This window comes from Chrysoperla carnea, chromosome 3, assembly GCF_905475395.1.
Source record: "Chrysoperla carnea chromosome 3, inChrCarn1.1, whole genome shotgun sequence".
Classification (NCBI taxonomy): Eukaryota; Metazoa; Arthropoda; class Insecta; order Neuroptera; family Chrysopidae; genus Chrysoperla; species Chrysoperla carnea.
In genome coordinates this window covers 19553505-19575021 of record NC_058339.1, presented here as the reverse complement: position 1 = coordinate 19575021, position 21517 = coordinate 19553505, and the positions used below count along the sequence as shown (strand labels likewise).

General features: G+C 27.2%; 1 protein-coding gene across 1 annotated transcript in view; it reads left to right on the top strand.

Moving 5' to 3' along the window:
- The first annotated feature begins 3107 nt into the window (after positions 1-3107).
- Positions 3108-21517, top strand: part of LOC123295398 (UNC93-like protein) — a 124726-nt gene continuing 106316 nt past the window's right edge. The window contains exon 1 of the mRNA XM_044876739.1: positions 3108-3638. The gene's annotated coding sequence lies outside the window, so the exon portion shown is untranslated. The remainder of the gene's footprint in view (positions 3639-21517) is intronic.

The window sequence follows — 21517 nt, the reverse complement described above, 5'->3', positions numbered from 1 at the left end:
TCGATGTGCACTAACTTTAGCCATTAATATGCGTGTGTATGCATCAATTTGTATGAATAATATTCGTTTGCCTTTGGATACTAAGGCAATATTTGGATCGATTTTAGTCCGTATCTCAAAAACAGTTCGACCAGCCAACAAATGCACCCGATTTTTGTACTTTTTGGATCAAAATTACCTTATATACTGAGTTTTATCAAAATTGGAGATAAAAAAAATGTTTCGATTTTTGGAATTTTTTTAAAGGGTACCCCTTTGAAAAAATCGGGAAAATCGCACAAACAAATTTGTTTTAGAACTTGATGAAACGGTGGATGGGGTAATTTTGATTCAAAAAGTATAAAAATCGGGTTAATTTAATGATTGGACGCAGACTTTCTGAGATATCGCAATATTTGGATCGATTGAAGTCCGTATCTCAAAAACTATTCGACCAGCCAACAAATGCACCCGATTTTGGTACCTTTTGGAGCGTGAGCAAAATGCTCAAAACGTGTGTGCTGACGGGTTAATAAGATCGATTCACTTACATATTGTGATAAAATGTGATGCATTGATTATTGAATAAATTGCAAAAACAAAAAATTGTAAAAAAATTTGTATTATTATCTATAAATATTATGGACGTATTTGCATTTTACAGTTTGCACATATTATTGCACCAGTTACATTTATATTAATTCGTATTTATTTAAAAAAAAATTTTAAATGTGTATTTAACAGTCTTCTGTAGATAAGAGAATACATTAATCTTTTTTTTTAGTAAATTATTTCAAATAAATGAGTAATGATCATCAATTGATATTTTAATTATTGTATTTTGTTTTTATATCAAGATCAAAATATGTTATGAGTTTTGCTCTTTTAAGGTAGCACAAGCGCCAAGGCAAGTTTAGCCTTGTGGTTGAAATTATTTGTACCTTATTTCCAACTTTGATGTTGAATTTTGTTATAACTTCATAAATGTAAACGAAAAATAAGAATAAAACGGGTAAAATGATCCCCTTTATATAAGCTAAAATGATCCCTATTTTATGTGTAAAATTATAATAGATATGATGATCCTCCATCATGTAATGGGTTTTGAATGTGTTGATTTAGATGAATTTACCAGTGATTTTTGTTTTCATACTAATCGTTGATACACTGTTAAAGAACAGCCCTTTTGAGAAATATTGAATAGTTCTAAAAATTTGAACAGATCTAAAGAAATTTACATACCAATATTGTACTATTATTGAATAAAGAACTCGAAAATATTTCGATGTGGCGCATATGTCGAATAATTTGGCAATAAATTACATTTTTTCTTAGGGGGATTATTTTAGACCACCTTTCCCTAGGTAGTTTGCTTGTGAAATGTTATAAATGTGTTGATATTCACTATATGGTATTCAAGTCTAAGCCCGGAAAATTCCATTTTATTGAATTTTGATATGCGAATGATTTTATTAATTTGTTATTGTCTCTTCTTAAAGTAATCTTTATAGAAAATACTACTAAATATCTTAATTGATGTCGCTGCTCAAGGTTTACTTAAGATTTATGTAGATTTAAAATTTTATTTACTTTATTACAATTAAGATCTTGTTAAAGTACAATTAAGATTATAAATTTCAATCGTAATTGCGTAAAATAGATGAATGACTAATTTCCCATGAAATTTAATGTTTATGGAAGATTTATTGAGGTAGGTATACAAAATTTTGAAGGTGAATAATTACTTTTTTGAATTACGCTGAAAATTTAAAAAAACGCTTTTACTGATCTTTACGATATAGACTAAAATCGATCCAAATATTGCGATATCTCAGAAACTCTGCATCCAATCATTAAATTAATCAGATATTTATAATTTTTAGATCAAAATTACCCCATCCACCAAGTATTATCAAATTCCGAAACAAAATTTTTATTGCGTTTTTCTCGATTTTTTCGAGCCTTAAAAATTGCAAAAAATCGAAAAATTTTTTTTTATTTATAATTTCGATAAAACTCTGTTTATAAGGTAATTTTGACCCAAGAAGTAGACTGGTCAAATAGTTGTTGAAATACAGACTAAAATCGAGCCAAACATTGCGATAAGTCTACCCACCCGCTTCACTAGGCAATTGCAATTTTAAACATAAAGACTATTTCGTTCTAAGCTTCACTTTATTAGTCTACCAAATTTAATCTTCTTTAAAAACGTTCTGAAAAGTTATAATTGCCAAAAGCTGAAAAAACTGTAATTTTCATGCTTTTTTCCATTTTTGCTAGGGTTCCAGAACTAGCGAATTTGACGCAAACTAGCCCGTACTTTTTTAGGCGACAAGATTACTAGATTAAAATTAACAAAGCCTGATATTATCCGCTTTAAAAAGCACGTAACATGAGCGAAGTATTCAGTAAACATAACATACAAGAGCACTCAGAGCGCACTGGCATTCTTTTCGAAAATGGACTACCACATTTTCGACCTATTACCTAACCCACTCGCAATAGCACTATACAATATAATAATAGTATATACCATGGTGTAATACAAGTATGTATTACAAGTTGCCTAGTAAACAAACTATTGATGGCAACAAAGCCATTGAATAACTTAATATAGTTTCAAATACGAATGGAAGGTACTTCAACAATCATTGTATTCCAATAAAAAGTAAACTAATAAAATTCTTGAATAAAGAATTAAATTATTTTGTTGATACAAATTCATAATAAAATTTGCAACCTATAAATGTAAACACACTGAATACAATTAAGATGTTTAATTAAAAATTTTGTGTAATTATTTGTTATTTATTCAAAAATTGTAAATTTAAACAAAATAAAGATTTTATGAAAAATTAAGCTTAAATTTTCCTTGACATACACACACAAAAATAACGCCATCACTATATTTGGATACTAGAAAAGTAATTTATGATTGTATTTATCTACACACAAAAGAAGGAAGTTCGAAGAAACACACAAAAAAAAGTGAAAAAAAAAATTGAAAATATAATTATGACGTCATAGTTGGTATGGGTATGATAAGATTTCGGTCAACAAATGACATTGATAATTAATGTATATATAAAAACTGATTGTTGGTTATATATTAGTGCTGATTAAAATCTTTGGTGGTGGCATAAAGACCTCGTAGTGTCGTAGAGTCGTATACCTCACCAGAAGAATCAGTAAACCCCACCTGAAGTATTTTAGTGTTATTTGTTGTTACTTACTTTGTCGAGTTTAAAACATTACCTTTGCACATACTTACATGTGGTTAAATATTGTTTAGTATAATATTCACTTTGTATGTGTGAACAGTGATTTTAAAAATTATTAAAAAATTTTTTTTTTTTTAAACAATCTTCACAAAAACCAGTCTGCCAACTTTTACCATACATTGTTGTAATATATATATAGACGATAGTCAATAGTCAATTTTTAAACAGTTCGTTATTTGTTATTTCTCGCGGTCGCGCAAAAGTGTTTTTGGAAATCGTGCGAGTAACGTTTTCGAATACAGTTCGTTAGCGTTAACTTTCGTTAATTGTTTTGAATATATTTTTTTTGTACTTATGTGTTGTTAGTAAACAATTTTTAACCATTGTGCTTTTTGTTGATCAGTTCGCATCAGTATAGGTTGATACGTTAAATATACGGTAAGTTTTTTTATTGTTAATATACTAACCTATGTCAATATATTTATTGGCTTTCTTTTTTACTGATATTTAATGATTTATTATTCAGTTTTGTAAGCAATATTTTTTTATTAATGATAAGTATTTAAATAAATAGGTGTGAATTGTCGGATTTAATTTATTTAACATAATTTATTTGGTGTCATATAATTTTAAATCAGCATAAATTTTTAGACTACTTAAAAAACAATAAATTATTTTGTATACTTTAAAATATACCTAAATATAATTTAACAAACAAAGATATATTTTTTTTATTGGGTAAATATTTTGTACAAAATCGATTATTTCTTTATGCCACCTTTCTGGAAAATTTTAAAGCCCATCTTATGGAAAATCCTAGAAATTTCCTTAAATGACAAGTCATAGTCAAGTTTAATTTCTATTCAAAACTAATACGTGAAGCATCTTTCCAATAGCTGTGAATCTTGGTTGAATTTTGAATGGTCCACTTAAGGATCGAATTTCTCTATAATAGTTATAGAAACCGCAAATCAAAATATTCAATTACAATTGAAAATAGTTCAAAGACATGCATGTAAAAAAAGGTTTATCAAGGTTGGTTGGCCATAATTTTTTTAAAGGAACGATTTAATAAAAGGAATAATTTAGCAAAAAAATAATTCAACTATGGATTATTTTAATTAAATTAAATTTAAACGTTTCAATAATTTCATAACGATTAAACGAAAACAACAGATTTTCAATTCCAAAATTAACTTCCAATAATAAGTTTCATTTTCAACTCTTACCAGAGTGTCTATATAACAAACCAAAGTTAATTTTAATGACAATATTTCTTTGTTTACCTTTCAAATTTCTCCTTGATAAAACGATGACCAGCTAACCCTGAATTATTTACTTATATTGACTGGAAAAGATTTTTTGTCATTTTTTGTCTATAAAATTTGCAAATTTAAAATGCGTCTTGAAATCCTCGAAACATTGGTAATAAATTCGCAAACTTGAATATTTAACCCATCAGCACTCGTGTCAATCGTTCGCTAATTTTTAGTCACGTGATGAGAGATTTTCTCACATGTTCCTCACATGCGTCAAATATTTCGCGCGTTAAATTTTCTTTTAGTTTGTAAATCATTACCTCTGCATAATTTTGTATAAATTTATGCACTAGGCTAATTAAAAATAGTTTGATTACGTGATTATTGAATCATGTTTGAGAGTGAAAATAAATATTAGAGCAGAGAAATAATTTAAATAATTAAATTAATTTTAACTAATGTTCATCATATTTCTATTACAAGTTTTTTTAATTTACTAAGTACGACTTATGTTAAACTAACGAAAGTACACAAATTGGACCGAAAATAACGAAGGTAATATTTTTTTGCTCACACATTTACTTTCGTGATGAGAGACATTCTCACAGTTTTTGAAAGAGGAATATTTCGAAAAAATATATTAAAAAACTGTAGATAGGTTCAAAAAGATAGGAAAAGTTTCAACCACATATACCATTTTAAAATTAAAAGTATTGATTTTTTTAATTGAGCATGAGCAAAATGCTCATAACGCGAGTGCTGTCGGGTTAAAGGTGATATATCTGATTTCTGACCCACTAAATTCAATTTTGTCGAATACCATCGTCCACACAAACGAATTTTAGTCTTCCCGCTAGCTTCACCATTCAAATCTCTATTTCGTAAGTTTATTTATTTCGTCAGTTATGAAGTAAATTATTAAAAATTTTCCTAAATGATTAGAAATTTTTGTGGTTTAGCATGAATCATTTTTGTTTATTATTATTTTTGTGCAATTATTCCTGTTTAAAGTCAGTTACGTTTCTCTGAAATTGTTATGATTTCTGTAATTAAATTATCGTAATAAATGATTGAAAGAAAACATAAAAAATTTGGTTCTCGAATTATGTGATAAATACAATCTTTGTATCTAATAATGATTTTGAATGATTTTAATAAATATTATCAATAATAATGGAAAATTATACATGTGTCATTATAATATATTGATAAAATTTAAAAAATTTTACACAAAATAGACCTAACTTTAAAATTGCTAAAAAATAATTTTTAAACAAATTAATTTTATCAAGAATTTGAAATTCTTTATAAATTTTTAATAAAAAATACTTTTTAAAGAGAAGCTTTTATTGTAGGTACTAAAAAGTAGAAAATAATTTTGTAGGAGTCACTCATACATACTTGGGGTGCTCAATATAAGTAAGTTGCAAGATTCCATCCGAACAAAGATAGTTACATACTCACATACATTGAGGTTCTCCAAATTATTGTTATTTTTTTCATTTAACGCTTCATGCTTTTATTAATAGTCATGTATGAAGTGACTCGAACAAAACTATTTTCTACTTTTTACTAAAATAAAAGTTTGTGCTTTTTAAAAAGTATTTCTTATTTAAAACTAAAGAAGGTATATGTGCATGCAAAATTTCAGCTCAATCGGTTGAGGATAACTGCTTCAAAATTGTGTTGCAAGATAATGAAGTAAATAGGGTTGAATTAATAACCCTCTATTTAAAAGTTGAGTAATAAAAATTTGATAGGTACTATAAACTCTGTTGTATTGACACTAAACTGGTAGATGTGTCATACTGCTAATATGACAATAAATATGATTATAGTACATGACCAAAATTTTAAAGATAAATAAATTAATCATAATATTTATTATGGTACAGGAGCCAATGTCACGAAAAAATTATTTAGATGGCTAGATTTTTGAGTTTTCTTTTCTTATTGAAATTAGGTAGGCATGAACTAAGTAAGTATGCCTAGCAAATTTTCTAATTTTAAAATCATTTTAGAACATGCTTTTAATCATTTTTCACGTCGTTTTAGCAAGATCAAATGCAGTGCAAGATGTTAATATAATAAAAAAGAGTGCGATTGTGGAAACCCCGTTAGGAACGAAATGAAATATGTATAAAAACAAAAATAAACGTTAAGGAGGATCCCTCACCAGTAACAGAAAAAAATAAATTAGTAGAAAATGATCGATCAATTAAGAGAGTAATTAATTAATTAAAAATACATTAAATAACATATCATCCTCATATCATGCTATGTTATTTAGTGTATTTTTAATTAATTAATTACTCTCTTAATTGATCGATAAGATACCCAAATTTTTTTTTGATTTAATATTATGTATCGTTAACTACAACATACTAAAAATTTGGATCATTTTCTACTAATTTATTTTTTTCTATTTCTGGTGAGGGATCCTCCTTAAATAAACACTTAAATACAATTGTATTAACTTACTTTTCTAAATCTGTATTATTTATATAATCTGTTTTTGATTGCTCACCTAAATAAAGATATAAACTAATTAGTTAAAATAATTAACGATTATAAATTGTTGTTCGTCTGACAACTAACAGAATAGTAATGAATTTGGTTAGTGTCAAGTAGTTGAACATATAGTGGCTTCCATGAATATGGCAAGCACACAGCATATCTCACATGCTTATGTGACGATTTCTACCAGTTTGTTCACCATGGCAAGCCGCGTTAAGGAGCTTTGGTCCCAAAAAATGTATTCAAACTATTTAAGTGGGGATATAATTTCAATATGGTTAGTTCTATAATTAAAGAATGCAAATTTAATTAGCCATGACAAAAATCGCTCTTAGATGCAAGAGGTAATTTGGCCGACTTAAACTGTCGAAAGCGTTGCCAGTTCTCATACCATAATTATTTGTAAGCACCATGCTGTCCCGTCGTCGTCTTCTATATAAATCCTTCTTAATTTTTATATAGGCACATATTTATTTTACATATATTATGTGCTTAAATGTACTTAAATTCTTATCATCGACTTCTTAGTATTTAATTCCTAAATTTATTATGACATTTTATTTTTAAATTTTTTATAAAAACTTAATATTTTCTACCTGAAAATCGAAATAAAGATATTTTGATTTTATAGGACGAACAAAAATTTGGAATTTCTCAGATATTATTGGTAAAAATCAAATCATTTTTTATACTTTGAAGCACCTCCCTTCAAATTTTGTTTCCATTAGTAGGGTACAGTAAAAAATAAATTATTAAAAAAAATAATTTAATTATATTTTCGACCTCACAATATTCGACCTCACAAGTAATGTATAACGATTTCAAAATTCATCTTCTCATCTACGTTTTTTTTTAAAAATACATAATAATACATCACTTTATTTTATCAGAAAGCTATTGATTTGATCTCAGAAAGTCAAATACATACCATCGCTTTTTTTGGCTACATCAATGAATTGGATTTTTATTAGGTCTTATATTGGATTATATAAAATTTATTTACCTTAACTGTCATTAAAAAAATGAATTATTTAAAAAAAATGTTTAACATAAATTTGTTTTAATTGGAGTCGTAGCAGCGGTACCATGCGTTGTCCGGGTTTTTATTTCAAAATGGTGTTAGTAGTCACTATTGTAGTTAGTAATTATAAACAATAAAAATGATTTATTGATAAAAAGTGCAATTGTTATCAAATTTATATTTCACACGTTTTAATTAATTTGAATTAATTAATTTAATTTATTAGGTTTTTATAAATAACTATAACTGATGGTTGCCACACGCGTGAAGCCTTTCTTTTACTTTATACCCTCTCAATTTTATTGTTATTATTAATAATATTCATAGAGCCAATTGTTTTACTTAGATAAATTAAAAAACATCCACAAACTGGTCGAATTCCTTCGCAGACTCGTGCCGCCAGTTGTGTTCGCTGCTCTATAAGTATATGCTATATTATTGCTCTTTAAATTCTACGGCTTTTGCCAAAATTCATGAGTACAGTAATGTTTCGTGTCAATTGTACGAATAAGTGTACATATTTTTCTGAAAAAATTGTCTGAAATAGGTATCACGAAAACATTTACGTAATTTTTGTATCTTTGTGTTTTGTTTTTACATAAAATTGGTAATTTTTGCAAAAGTTTTTTGAATGCATAAAACATAAACAAATTAATACTTTCACTATTGATAAATTTATCACAGAATATATGAGAAAAGTATTGAATATATACAGAATAGAGTTCAAATTTTATTATTCACACTGTTTGCTACACAACGTAAAATAATTTAAAATAATTGTGTTCTACAAAACTGGAAAATTGAGAATTATTGCTTAATGGTTGTACACTGAGTGAAGATTTTGAAAAGCAGAACTTTTAGAGTTCTTAGAGATGATTTTAAATATCGGTGACTATGTAATAAGACATCGTTCCCCTGGTATAAGAGATATTTACGTCATGAAAAAGGTAATTTCCAGACGACTGAATTTTAGATATATTTCTTATTGAAATTACATAGGGATTTTTTTTTTGGCTTTTGGAAGAGAATTATAAAATCAAGGAGAAATAGCAATTTCAATGGTAGTAGGGAAGAAATTTCATCTTTTATTTGGTTAAAGTCTTATATTTCTATTAATCGTGACGATCGTGACAGTTGCTTGAACTCCTTACCTGTAACAAACAAAATATAAATTTTTGTATTGTGGTTTGTTTCTATTGATGGGTAAAATCTTACATCAATTTTATTAAAAACCCATTTTTAATATAGTTTTAAAATTTATTCGATTTTAAGATTAAAAATTATTTTGACATAGTATATCTTTTTATAATAAAGTTAAAACAAAAACTTCGATGATCTTCTGCCGTGCGGAATGCATTACTTTATCTCAGAAACTAAATAATTCTCTGATAAATTAAATGCAAATTATTGAAATGATAAATTTGAAATTCTTTTTGTTGTTTAAGGTCGAAATCGTTAATATTTACATAAGTGTTTGTAGTCAAATAAATGTTTTTATCTGCAAAACTTGTTTGATATCTGATACGTCTTCAAGATGCAAAGTAAACAAAGATGAATATGATGTATGCTAAAAATACACTATGGTTCATATTAACTTTTACTTATAATTTACAGAACTACAAGGTTTTTAATAGATCGGGCAATTTTAACAGAAAAATAGAATAACTGATTACACATTGCCTTTTTGAATACTCAAAATAGAGATAGTTCGTAACGCGAAATGCATTACAAAATTTTTTGCGATGTACGATATACATAACGGAGGGCGTTGAACAGTCGCTCAGAATCATAACCGTAGCTGTAAGATGTAGTAACTGTTTCTGATAAGGTTCCAGCTCTACCACTTACCAGTTACGAACTTTGTTCTTAGGAGCGTTAAGCAGAAAATCACATCGCATCAAATTTCGTATTCCCCATTAGGAACTAATTAACTCAATTTTAAATATTCATAAGAGTAGACTTAGTTCGAGGGTAAAAAAAGAAACTGACCTGATCAAAGTTCGGGCTTTACAGAAGTTGCCGACGAACTAGCTTTTCTGTCATTTATAGGACAGCTTAAAATGATCGCATTCGGATAATATAGTAATATTGTAGATAAACGAAATTTTTGATTCGATATACAACTAATGAGATAATAATTTTTAATTTTTACCCGACTGTCAAGGAGGGGTTATGTTTTTCGTTCGTATCTTGTATGTATATACTTTCTTATCTCGTATCTTCCAAACGGCTGGATGGATTTAGACAGTTAAAGTATCGTTATATTTGCCTTAACAACCCAACTATCCTTAGATAGGTGTTTGAAATAAAGACAAGATGGCACCGGTGGATTTTTGGCTCGAAATACACCGACTACACCAAGACTACTACGGGAGTTGTAGCTATAAGGAAAAAGAGGAAGCAATGATTCTTTTACTAATTATGTCTATGATAATGAGAGTAGTTTTTAGATCCATCTTGTCTGTCATTTTTATTTAAAACACAGAATGGCGAAAGCTTATTTGTAGAGTCAAGGCTGTGAAAATACAATAAACTATAGATGTATAAAAAATGGGAAAAAAACTTAAACGAACAATAAAATGGTCATTTAAATATGAATATCAATATATTTTATTTGATTGGGATTTTAGCGATTAATTTTGCAAATAAATAATTGTAAATTATGTATTCAATAATTTTATCATTTTGAATAATTTAATAATTCTTTGACAAAAACCGGATTTTTAAATAGTTTTTACTGTATTATTTTTGCAATGTCATCGCAAAATTCTTACTTTTTTTTCATCTTTAAAAAGGTTGAGACGTATAAATGTGTGAAATTTTTGCAACTTTTTTTGTTTAAGGAAGTATAAGTGGGGTACCAAATTTTAGTAAATTAATTCTGCAAGTTTGAGGAGTTGGGTTATCCGATAGTGTAGATGAATAATTGACTTTAAAAGTAGACATATTTAACCTTCGTTTTATGGCAAAACGATTGATAAACAGAATAAAAAACTATTTAATTAAAAGTTAAGACCTAAAAAAAATAAAATACAAAACTGTGTATGTCTCTGCTTGTAATTTCCTAACTCAGAATAATCAATTTGGTCACGCAGCCAAATACTGTGTCTTCAGATATAGGTAGTCCCTATTTTAATACGGTAAAAATAAATCATATAAAGTATAAAAATTAGCAAATTTGACAACGGATTTGCATTTTCCTTCGTAATAAACTTACGTAATTTTGTAGAGTAATTGTTTTGAAAATTAAACTCTATTATTATTATCAAATAATCAACTATTAAATTTTTGAAGTGTCCAATTTGGATTAACCTGGTTCACAATTTTTAGGATCATTATATATTTAAAAATTAGATGTTGGTTAAAGAAAGAAATAAATTGCTATTATATTTGCTATGATTTTCATCATAAATTAAAATTAATTGACCAAGAAATACATAATTTTAGAATTCCAATCATTAAAAATTTGCAATACTTTTCAATTATTTTAAACATATGATTTGTGGAAATTTATTTTACTTGTGAAAATTAATGAGAAACATTTTGAAAATACGTGTAATCTAGAGAAAGAAAATAATTGCCATGATTGGCTATGACTTTCAGTATAAATTCAAATTAATTCACTCATAATTTTAAGAATTGATATATTTTTAAGATAAATAGACTTAATACTGAACCTTGTGGATTAAGTTACCCCCTCTATTTTTTGGAAATCTTCGAAAATTTTCTTTATGCCTGTAGAAGTAATCACAGAAACATATATAGAAGTTTTGAATTTCTTTTCTTGATCTATAACTAATAAGGAAAATATTCAAAAAGATAATAGCTCGGGCTTCTTTTACATCAAACAAAATCAGTCACTTGATGTATTTTATGGATTATAAAACTCAGTTATACAGGGTATACAACTGATTTGAAGGTTAATTAATTTTAAAAACAACAGAGGCAACGAAATAAATGAATTATAATTGAATGTAATATAAAATAATATAAACAAATTTCTAAGATAATTTTTAAAACATTATGCAATTTTGAACAATTGATTATCAGAGATTGAAATTTTGAATATATATTTTTCACAATCACATTGATTCTTATAAATAATAATAATCTTTTATTTAATCTGATAATACGAAATTAATATTTTATTCAGGTCTTTGTTTATGATTATTGTTTTTGTTAATTAGTCTGCATCCAATTATAAAAAAACATTTTTTACCAGCAGTTTCGCCGCGTGGTTAATATAAAGAATCATATAAAGAGCGTTTTTTTTCTCAATAGATTGATACTTATTTCATGACAAAAGAAAAACGGTATGAAAAAAGCCCATTGCAATTTAGATCATTAGTATAACAATATTTCTTATTTCGGAAAAGCATGTAATACATACATGATACAGACAGATGGATACCACATTAGACAAATAGTCGAAAATCTAGTATCTAGCAAAATAGCTTTGCCCAAGAAAATAATCTCCTAGGGAATGAGACATTTTCTTTGCATAAACGTTATATAGTTTTTTTAAGGAGTTTTGACACATTTGTAGGTTGTGTAGAATGCTTTGCCTATTTTGTGCATCGTATAATAATAAAATAAAATTCAAATTCTGGGAATATTAATTTTGAATACTTGTAATCCATATATCGCTAAAATTGACCGATATTTCAATTAAAATATAATTTGTCTTACATAATTAATATATTGCCTTAATTACGTGTATTGAAAAGAAATTGGGTTAGTTACATTATTAGCAAATTTTCATTCAGAAAACATAGCTATTGACTTTGTACCGATGACGGAATTTCAAACGGATTCAATAGGGAAGGTGCCAAAAATAACTTTGAAAATTTCTCTTTTTACAATGTATGAATTGTAGAAATTTGACAACAATTTTTCGCTAGAATCATTTTTAAAGTGGCCATTTTTTTAATATTTATAAAGATATTAGGGTATTATATTGGGTCTTTCTTTCAATGAGAGGGATACTGTGAATTAAAATTGAAATTACCATTAGCTGATGTATTTTGTATGTGCTTCGAGGAGGGAAATGTATGTGCTTCGAGCGTCTAAAGTATCTGTTTAAATATAGGATATCATCTCCAACTTGCTATTTTTGGTTTTTGAGGGTGTATTTTGCGAAAAATTTTGGTCTTTTGATCGAAATTATAGTCATTCTCTTACCTGGTCAAAACAAACGTTATGAAGAAAGTAATTTCAACGATTTCTAAGCGTGTAAGAATCGTGAGTCGGCATGATGAACTTACATATTAGAACTGGAAAGTTTTAAAAAGCATGACTCTTATTGAAAGATCCTTTGGGTACATATAATAAACTTACTATGTTCTACATTTTGAATCGTTTGAGTAAGAAAATTTGCTAAGCTAACGTAGCTATTGCGTGTTGACTTTTTACATCATATTTTATTTTTTGGTATAAATTGTTGAAAGTAGGAATTATTAATATTGTGATTATAAACAATATTTTGCATATTATTTTAAAAATAATATTTAATATTAAAACGAATTTTAATATAAAATGTTATTATAATTTATGTTATCGTATATATTTCTTTTGATGATTCGTCATTAAAGAATTTCAATTAAATTTCATTACATCTATATATTCCAGTCTAGCTGGCGAAGCAAAACTCCTAGGATTTCTAATTACACGTCAAAGTTTTCATGAAATCGGGTGAAATGTGTTGTTTTGGGTGTTAATGAAATAGTCTGATGATAATGGCTCCTAGGGTATCAAACGAGGAAATATTAGTTTTAACAGGTAAGAACCAAAGTTAAATTGTTTGATCATCTAGAGGACGGGCGTGCACAACCCTGTTGTCACCAGACAATTTTATAAACAAACGTTCAAACAACAAGTTCTTCGTGGTTTCATCAAAACTCTGACGTGTAATTAGAACTACCAGGATCTGATCTTTTTCCTGCTTTATTAGCAGGAAATTATTTCCTGCTTTATTACTATTCATAACTATATCATTTCAATGTATGTTCTTTTTTGACTTGTATTTTGCTTATCGAAAATGGTTATGGTCAAAGTTTCACTAGATTCTAATAGTCTACAGATCAAGAGAATCCATAGATACACAGTTCTAATTATTCCAATTTTTTGGACAATTTAATGTCGAAGTTTGTCAAACCAAGGTTCGTTTTATTGGCTAACAGGCCAAGGTAGATAAACCAAGGGTTGGCATTTGCTTTCGTAAGGGTTTTTTTTTTTAAACAAATTGAATGTCAAACAGAAAATACACTTGAATTTGTGTGAAAAAATAACGGTTTTACCGAGACTGTAGTCAGAAAAATAAAAATTTAATTTGTTAAGTTTTTGTTTCATTTCAATATTACAGTATGAACAAAAAAGTAAATGGTTTTTATAAATTAATAGATTACATGTAATACATGCGTTGATTTATTTGTTATTGCTGTTTTTTTTAAAATAAATTTATTGTATTTTTATTACCAATTTGATCAAGTTGACTTTCTAATTTAGTTTTTCCAGTCTGAATAGTAATTGAGATATTAAAAAATATAATATATCTATTTATAAATACAGTAACTAATAAGTAATAAGAATAATACAAGTAGTGTCACAAATATAAATTAACAAAAATATATTGTACACCTCCATAAATCTACCTTTTAATACATTACATAAATTTTTTAATTAAGAGTCAAGTAATTATCATTTAGAGAAATGGATTTCAGTAGTCAGTTTATTACATCAGGGAATGTACGAAAGAAAACATAATCTATGCTATCGACAAGCAAAAAAGTTGATCGGATAGGAGATAAAATTCTAGAATAGATAGGGTAAATCGGTTTTCCATATTTATATAAAAAAATTCGTAGCGCAGGAGCAGTGTTAGCTAAGCTAATCCCTTCAGAGATTAAAAAAGTAACACGATTTTCTTAAAATCGAAGAAACTAAGCGGAAAATCAAATTGGAATAATTCAAAATTTTGTACTTTGCACACACCCTCCACCCTTTATTTATCTCTTCTTCTATAAAACCCTTCTTGATACCAAATTTATTCTCATCAGACTTAAATTACGATCGCTAGAGAGTTTACAGACACATAAACGTATATATACATTTCAAAATTCTATCATCAGTACAAAAGCAATAGCTCCATTTCCTCCGGAAATTTTGCTAAAAACAAAGCAATTTACTAAACAAGAAATTAGAATTAGAAAGTTGTACAAAAGAGTTATTCCCCTAGAAAATCGCGAAATTTCATCGAAAATCGGCATTTTTTGGTTTCCCTCTGAACGGTTTTTCTTGTTTTGGATTTTCTAAATTTTCGGAATAACAGTTTTTTTTTTAATCGGCTATTTCCCAGGATAAGGATGACCTAGAAAAACGATCCTTAGTAAATTTGTCATAAAGGATTATATATATTATCATGTACGGTTTTATCATGAAATGTTTTGTTCATGAAATTCCTGAATTGTCACTTTATAACCTCTAATAAAACGAATAAAAATCCGTATATTTCTCAAAAAAAAGTATATTTCTTGGCCCCGTGAATAGTGAGTCGAAGGTAACGACTAACAAAGAGACCTTCTACGTCCTTGTTACCAGTGGAACACAATTTCCACAGTACATAGTGAGTGGTTATGAAACTCAAACAAAAATTTGAGTGAAAAATATATGACAATCACATGCTTTAAAGTAATTATTTTGTAAGTAAATGAAAGGTAATGTAAACAGTATGTAAACATTGAAAATTTATTATTTTAAAAGATAAAGTAGTCACTCACCACATACAATATATCAACAAAAAACACAACGATACAATAAATTAACAATAATCAAACAATAAGTTATATTTTTTATAAAGAAATGAAATATGAATGAAATATTATTTATTTATTTAAAACTATAATAGTAAAAATAATAAAAAAACATACAAAAATATAATTTATGAATAATTAACAAACAAATATGGTTTTGTCTGTCATTGAATTCATATTTTGAAATTTGTTATGTATTGTTTATATTTTTTGAAAAATATGTACATTTCATTTTATTGAATCAATGATTTTTGCATAAATTTTTTTATGAAAAATATGTGTTTTGACATGTTATGTCAGTTATTTTGATCTAAACAACATAAATCTACATTATTTGAATTATAACAATTTCCAAGAAAACATGTTTTTCGTGTTTTGTTTAATTACTTATAAGAAAAATATTTACATTTTGAAATGTATCGATAAAGCATGATTTGGAAAATTATTTTTTAGACATACATACCTCGTACACACCAGACTTTTCAAGCCAGTAAATCAGTGAGATAATGAAACTGCAAGTCTAGTATAAACTTAATTTTTAAGCCAACAAGCACTAGAACCATCAAGATAGCGCTAACCCTGTTTACACGTGGTCAGTATTTCGAGCCAGTAGAAGAAGTTGTCTTTGTTTTCAAGCCTGCCCAGTTATATTGAATAAGTTCTCTTTTTAAGCTAACGACTTTCCTACTTCAAACCACGTAATACCATGGCCAATTTTTTAAGGAAGCAAGTTCCAACATTTTGGAAAGGTTTTAATTATAATTCAGAACACTCGTTGATTCGAAAAATTGATTTGTTAATTCATTCTGGGTTAATTTTCTGCAGGTAATATTGTGGAACTTTGGTAACTGGGATGTCAAAGGAGGTAGGATTTTTTTGCAACTTTAAGATGTTACTCAGTTTGCCAAATACCCAGGTTGTGGCGGAAGAAATCTTAATGTTTGTAAACAAACGTGTTGCAATCTGTCTATATCAATAAATCGTTACATACACACATAAGACTGCTACATAAACAGTTTTCAATGTATTTGATTTTTCTTTTTTCAATTTTATTTATAAGAACTGTACCTACAAATTTCTCTACCAATACGTAATTTTCATTGTTTTTGTAGCATATCATAAGTACACAATAAATTTATTGTTTAATTTTAATTATATCAATTAAACAAATAATATTGTTAATCAGTTATTTTTATTCAATTATAAAAATAATATATGTAAGGTAAATATTCATTTCATATATTTTATAAATTTCAAATTCTTTATGACAATCTTTGGCACAAAAATTGCCTCGGAACTGAAGCAATGCACATCAATTTTTATAAAATCCATTTTTAATCTACTCTGATCTTTCTGATTCACATTGACTGCGAAAAATAACGATTTAACGATTTTTTTAAGTCCCTAAATTGGGTTTATCTAAGTAAATTACGGCTTATAAAAAAAGAACCACAGATAATTTAAAAATATAAAGCATGCATTCTTTTCGCATAGTTTAAACTTTTATATATGTACAATAAACCATTTTTTACCCCGACCTAAAAACCAAGGGTGTTATAAGTTTGACCGCTATGTATGTGTGTCTGTCTGTGGCATCGTAGTGCCTGACCGGATGAACCGATTTTAATTTTTTTGGTCTCGTTTTAAAGGTTATTTAACGGAAAGTGTTCTTAGCTATGTTTCAAGTGTGAGCTTAGGTTTCCATACTCGAAAAAAACAAAAAAATTAGCGACGATCTTCAAAATGCTTTAAAGAAAAAGGTAATTTAATGGAGTGTTCTTATATATGTTTCAAGTGCGAGTTTAGGGATCCGTACCCGAAAAAAATTTGTCGGGAGTTCTTTAAATTTTGTAAGTTTCACTTGTTGCAACTGCAATTTGAGTTCAATCAAAACGAAATATGATTTTTAAAACTGTTGAAGTGAAAAATCGTTGCTATGAAAACTCGTTGAACAAAGAATCGCTTTGTTTCAGAGAATAAGTTAATATTAGCATATTAAAATTTTATTTTACAATATAATATATGTATTTGCATTTTAAGCCCTTATTAACAGATAACAAAGATTATATTTTTATACGTTCTATACAAATTTCCAAAAAGAGATTTTTATTGTGGAAGAAAGTTGACTCATATATTTTATTATTTTGTTTATTAAATTTTTTTTTGTATTTAGGATTGTAAATTTTTACAATAGTAATTTAATTACTCATCCAGATGACGTTCTTATTTTTTTAAATATTCAAATAGGATTAAAATTATCTCGATAAAGAGGTTATTGGAATAAGAATACCTAGAAATATTGTATTAATTGTAATTATATTTATTTGTAAGATTTTTATCTGACAAAAGAGTCTATAAAATGTATCTAGTCGTTGTAAGCGTAGTCATGGTAGGGACAATAAAATCGATGCCAGTGGTTCCAGTGAAAAATTTTGACGGTAAAGGATTCTGTTATGACTAATTTGCAATTCTTTACATGTTAATGTTATAGAAAATGTCAAATAAAACTTATTGAAAAACACCAATTAATTAAACTTTGCATTAAAAATTGTGAAAATAAGAAATCAAATTGCATCAAATATTATTTTTCAAATGTAAATTATCATAATTATTTATTTAAATTTGTGATACAATAATAATAAATTTTCAATGTAAGTCATAAATGCAATCCATACAATTATATATGCATCCATTTACAATTCTATAATTAAAGTAGTATATTGTTATCATGGAAACGCCTCCAATAAAACTCACGCATGGTGCGAATATTGATTCTCAAATGTGAAGGGTGTCAGACATTGGACATCCTATTTTATCCGGAAAATTTTTTGGTATTTGTTATTCAATTATCTTTCTATTAGAATAGGAAAGTAACTGATATCCTTCAATTTTAAGTTTGTCTACGTATGGCTTCTCTATGAATGCTGAATGAACCCCAGATTAGGAATCTCATAATATGTCCTTCTCAAAGTTAATGATACCTTTAGAAGTTCTATGAGAGGTTTAACTTAAAATTAGCTTAAAAATAAAAGAAACAAATACAAAATTCGCGTAATTTACTTAGGTACCACATAAAATCAATTTACTGCCTGTAGATATTCCCTAGTGAAGTGATTTATAAGTATTATTTCCAAAAATAAATTTCATAATTTTTAATAAATTAGGTAAATATAAAAATATAAATTCATAAAAATTTAAATATGCATCTCACATAGATAGGTAATAGGTATGATATTTGCGTTTTTATACATGATTTTTGACTTTGAAATTAATAAAATTCTTTTCGCATTTACACTATTCGAAGGTAAAAAAAAAAAAAAAAACGAGAATTTATTACAAATATTGTGGAAGATTTCACACTTATTAATATTTTACCATTGACTTTTTGAATGTTATTAGTTTTAAATGATGGTGTTAAATTTTTATTGATTTATAAAAATTTTTGTTCAAAAGAATGTCAAGGCCAACAATTTTTAAGTAGACATTATTTCATTAAAAATATGTATTAAATAATTATTATTAAATTTTTTTGATTACACGGTTATTTATGTTATAATTTGTTTTGTTATATTAAGGTAACAACAACATCCATAAAACACAAAGTGAGAATCATAATAATTGCTATTAGTTATGATAAAATTTTAGATACAAAATAATTATCTTTCCGTATCAAATGTTTTTGACTGGAATATAAATTGGCAATGATAACGATTTATGAACTTTAAGAAAACAAAACTTTCAAAACATGTCATGTATTATTGACAGGGGCGGATTTATGCGTAGGCAAATTATGAAAAATTGTTTTGTTTAATAAAAATGTAAAAATGTGAATTTTTTTTCAATTTTAGTAAATTTTGCGTGAAAAAATCATTTGAAAAAGTCGCCACTTTACTTAAACTATAACTAGTTACTATGTTCGCGAATGTCACTATCCTGGAAGTTTTAGAACGTTTCTCAGAAATACTATAACCTAACCTTCCGTCTCGTTTTGGTCAACTGTACTTGGCTATAATGTGTATTGAAGTTGAAACTTTGCTACAAGTTGATCTGAACAAAATCATCGATACATTTGCTGTTGAAAAAGTCCGGCGTAAAAAATGTACATTGAAATAATTGAAAAATGAATTGTTTTTTTGTTTTGTATACCTTACTTATGATTAAAAAGTTATTAGATTTTTGTTTATAAAAAAAGGCGGCCCTTTGATGCCTGCCTATGGGCGGCAAATTCGTAAATCCGCCCCTGGTTATTGAAAAGTATAGAAAAGTAACATTTAAGGCTGTTATTTAATTTAAAAATGGGCCAGGACTTCGCTTTGGACCACATTCGAACGAATTGATAAAATTCTTAAAACAACAATTTTAAACTGATCCAATAATTTGGAAGCGACTTTACTTCTAAAGATATCGACTTACTTATAAAGAAAACACCTTTTTTTAATCATTAATGTTCAAGCTTACAAATTCCTTGCTGCATTTTTTTAAGATCGATGGCTTAAATATGACGTTAACATGCTCATTTTAAAACGCAGCGCTTTCGAAAAAAGTGGTAAAGAGAAAGTTTGGAAGTCTCATCAAAGATTCAAATCGATAAATATCTCAAAAAAACTGCTGTAAACCTTACAGTTTTTGGTAGTAATTGAAACAAGAGATGTAAAGATGCACCCCTATATGTCCTGAATTCTTTATACAACCTTTTCATACACCCCTATATGTCCTGAATTCTTTTAAGATAACAAAATAATAATAATAATTTCATAAAAATAACGTTTATATGTTTATCTACACCCGTGAGAAAAGAAGCACTTTTCTCACTTACTATAGCAACTTTTTTAATTTTTAATTTTTCTCGATAAGCCGTGATTTTAAATAATAATTATCGTTTATTTTCACATTTTAGAGGCGTAGATAAAGTTTTGTATTTTGCGGGCGTACTTTCATAATGCTTTTATCCCACTAGTATCGTAAATAACTACAATGCCTTTGGTTTAATTTTGGCCAATCATGGACCTAAAACCAACTTTTAGAACCATCTCAAATTTGTCAAAACTTAACAAAATATACTTTGTGGGTTTTAAAATTAGTAAAAATGTTCATTTCTGTTTCTTTTTTCTAGGTGAGTCGGAGAGCAATCTTCTTTCTAACGATAGTAGTATATTCAGAAGTTATTGGTAAGAATTCTATATTTTTTCATCACAACTTAATATACTTGATTTCAAAAAAAAAAAAAGTTAAAGTAAAGTTCCTTCGTAAAAATATACTTTATTTACAGGAAATGATAAAAAATTTGAAAATTAGCCACTTTTTAGTAGTTATTTAGCTTTTGCCTATGCTTAAACTATTTTTGTTTAAAAGTATCGCTGAATCGCAGAGCCTGTATGTGAAGTAAAAATTCATCGATTTGTTTGTCTTTTATTTAGAGTTGTTTAACGATAGGTTGGTAATAGAGAAATGTGAGGTTTTAAGTGCGACTCGAGTGATGAATTTATGAAAATTCAATTTTTCGAATTTCGATTATTTTCTGCCTGCCGTTTAAAAAATAGTCGTTAAAGTTTGAAACTGCCGAATGGAAAAAAATGGCAAAGAGAAATATTTTTCGATTTGCCAATTCTGTCGACTGTTGTAAACTTTTTCTCATTTATTTCTATATATTGTATTGTTAATGGCTATATTTAAATATAATCAACATGCATGAAAAACAGAGAACTACGAAAA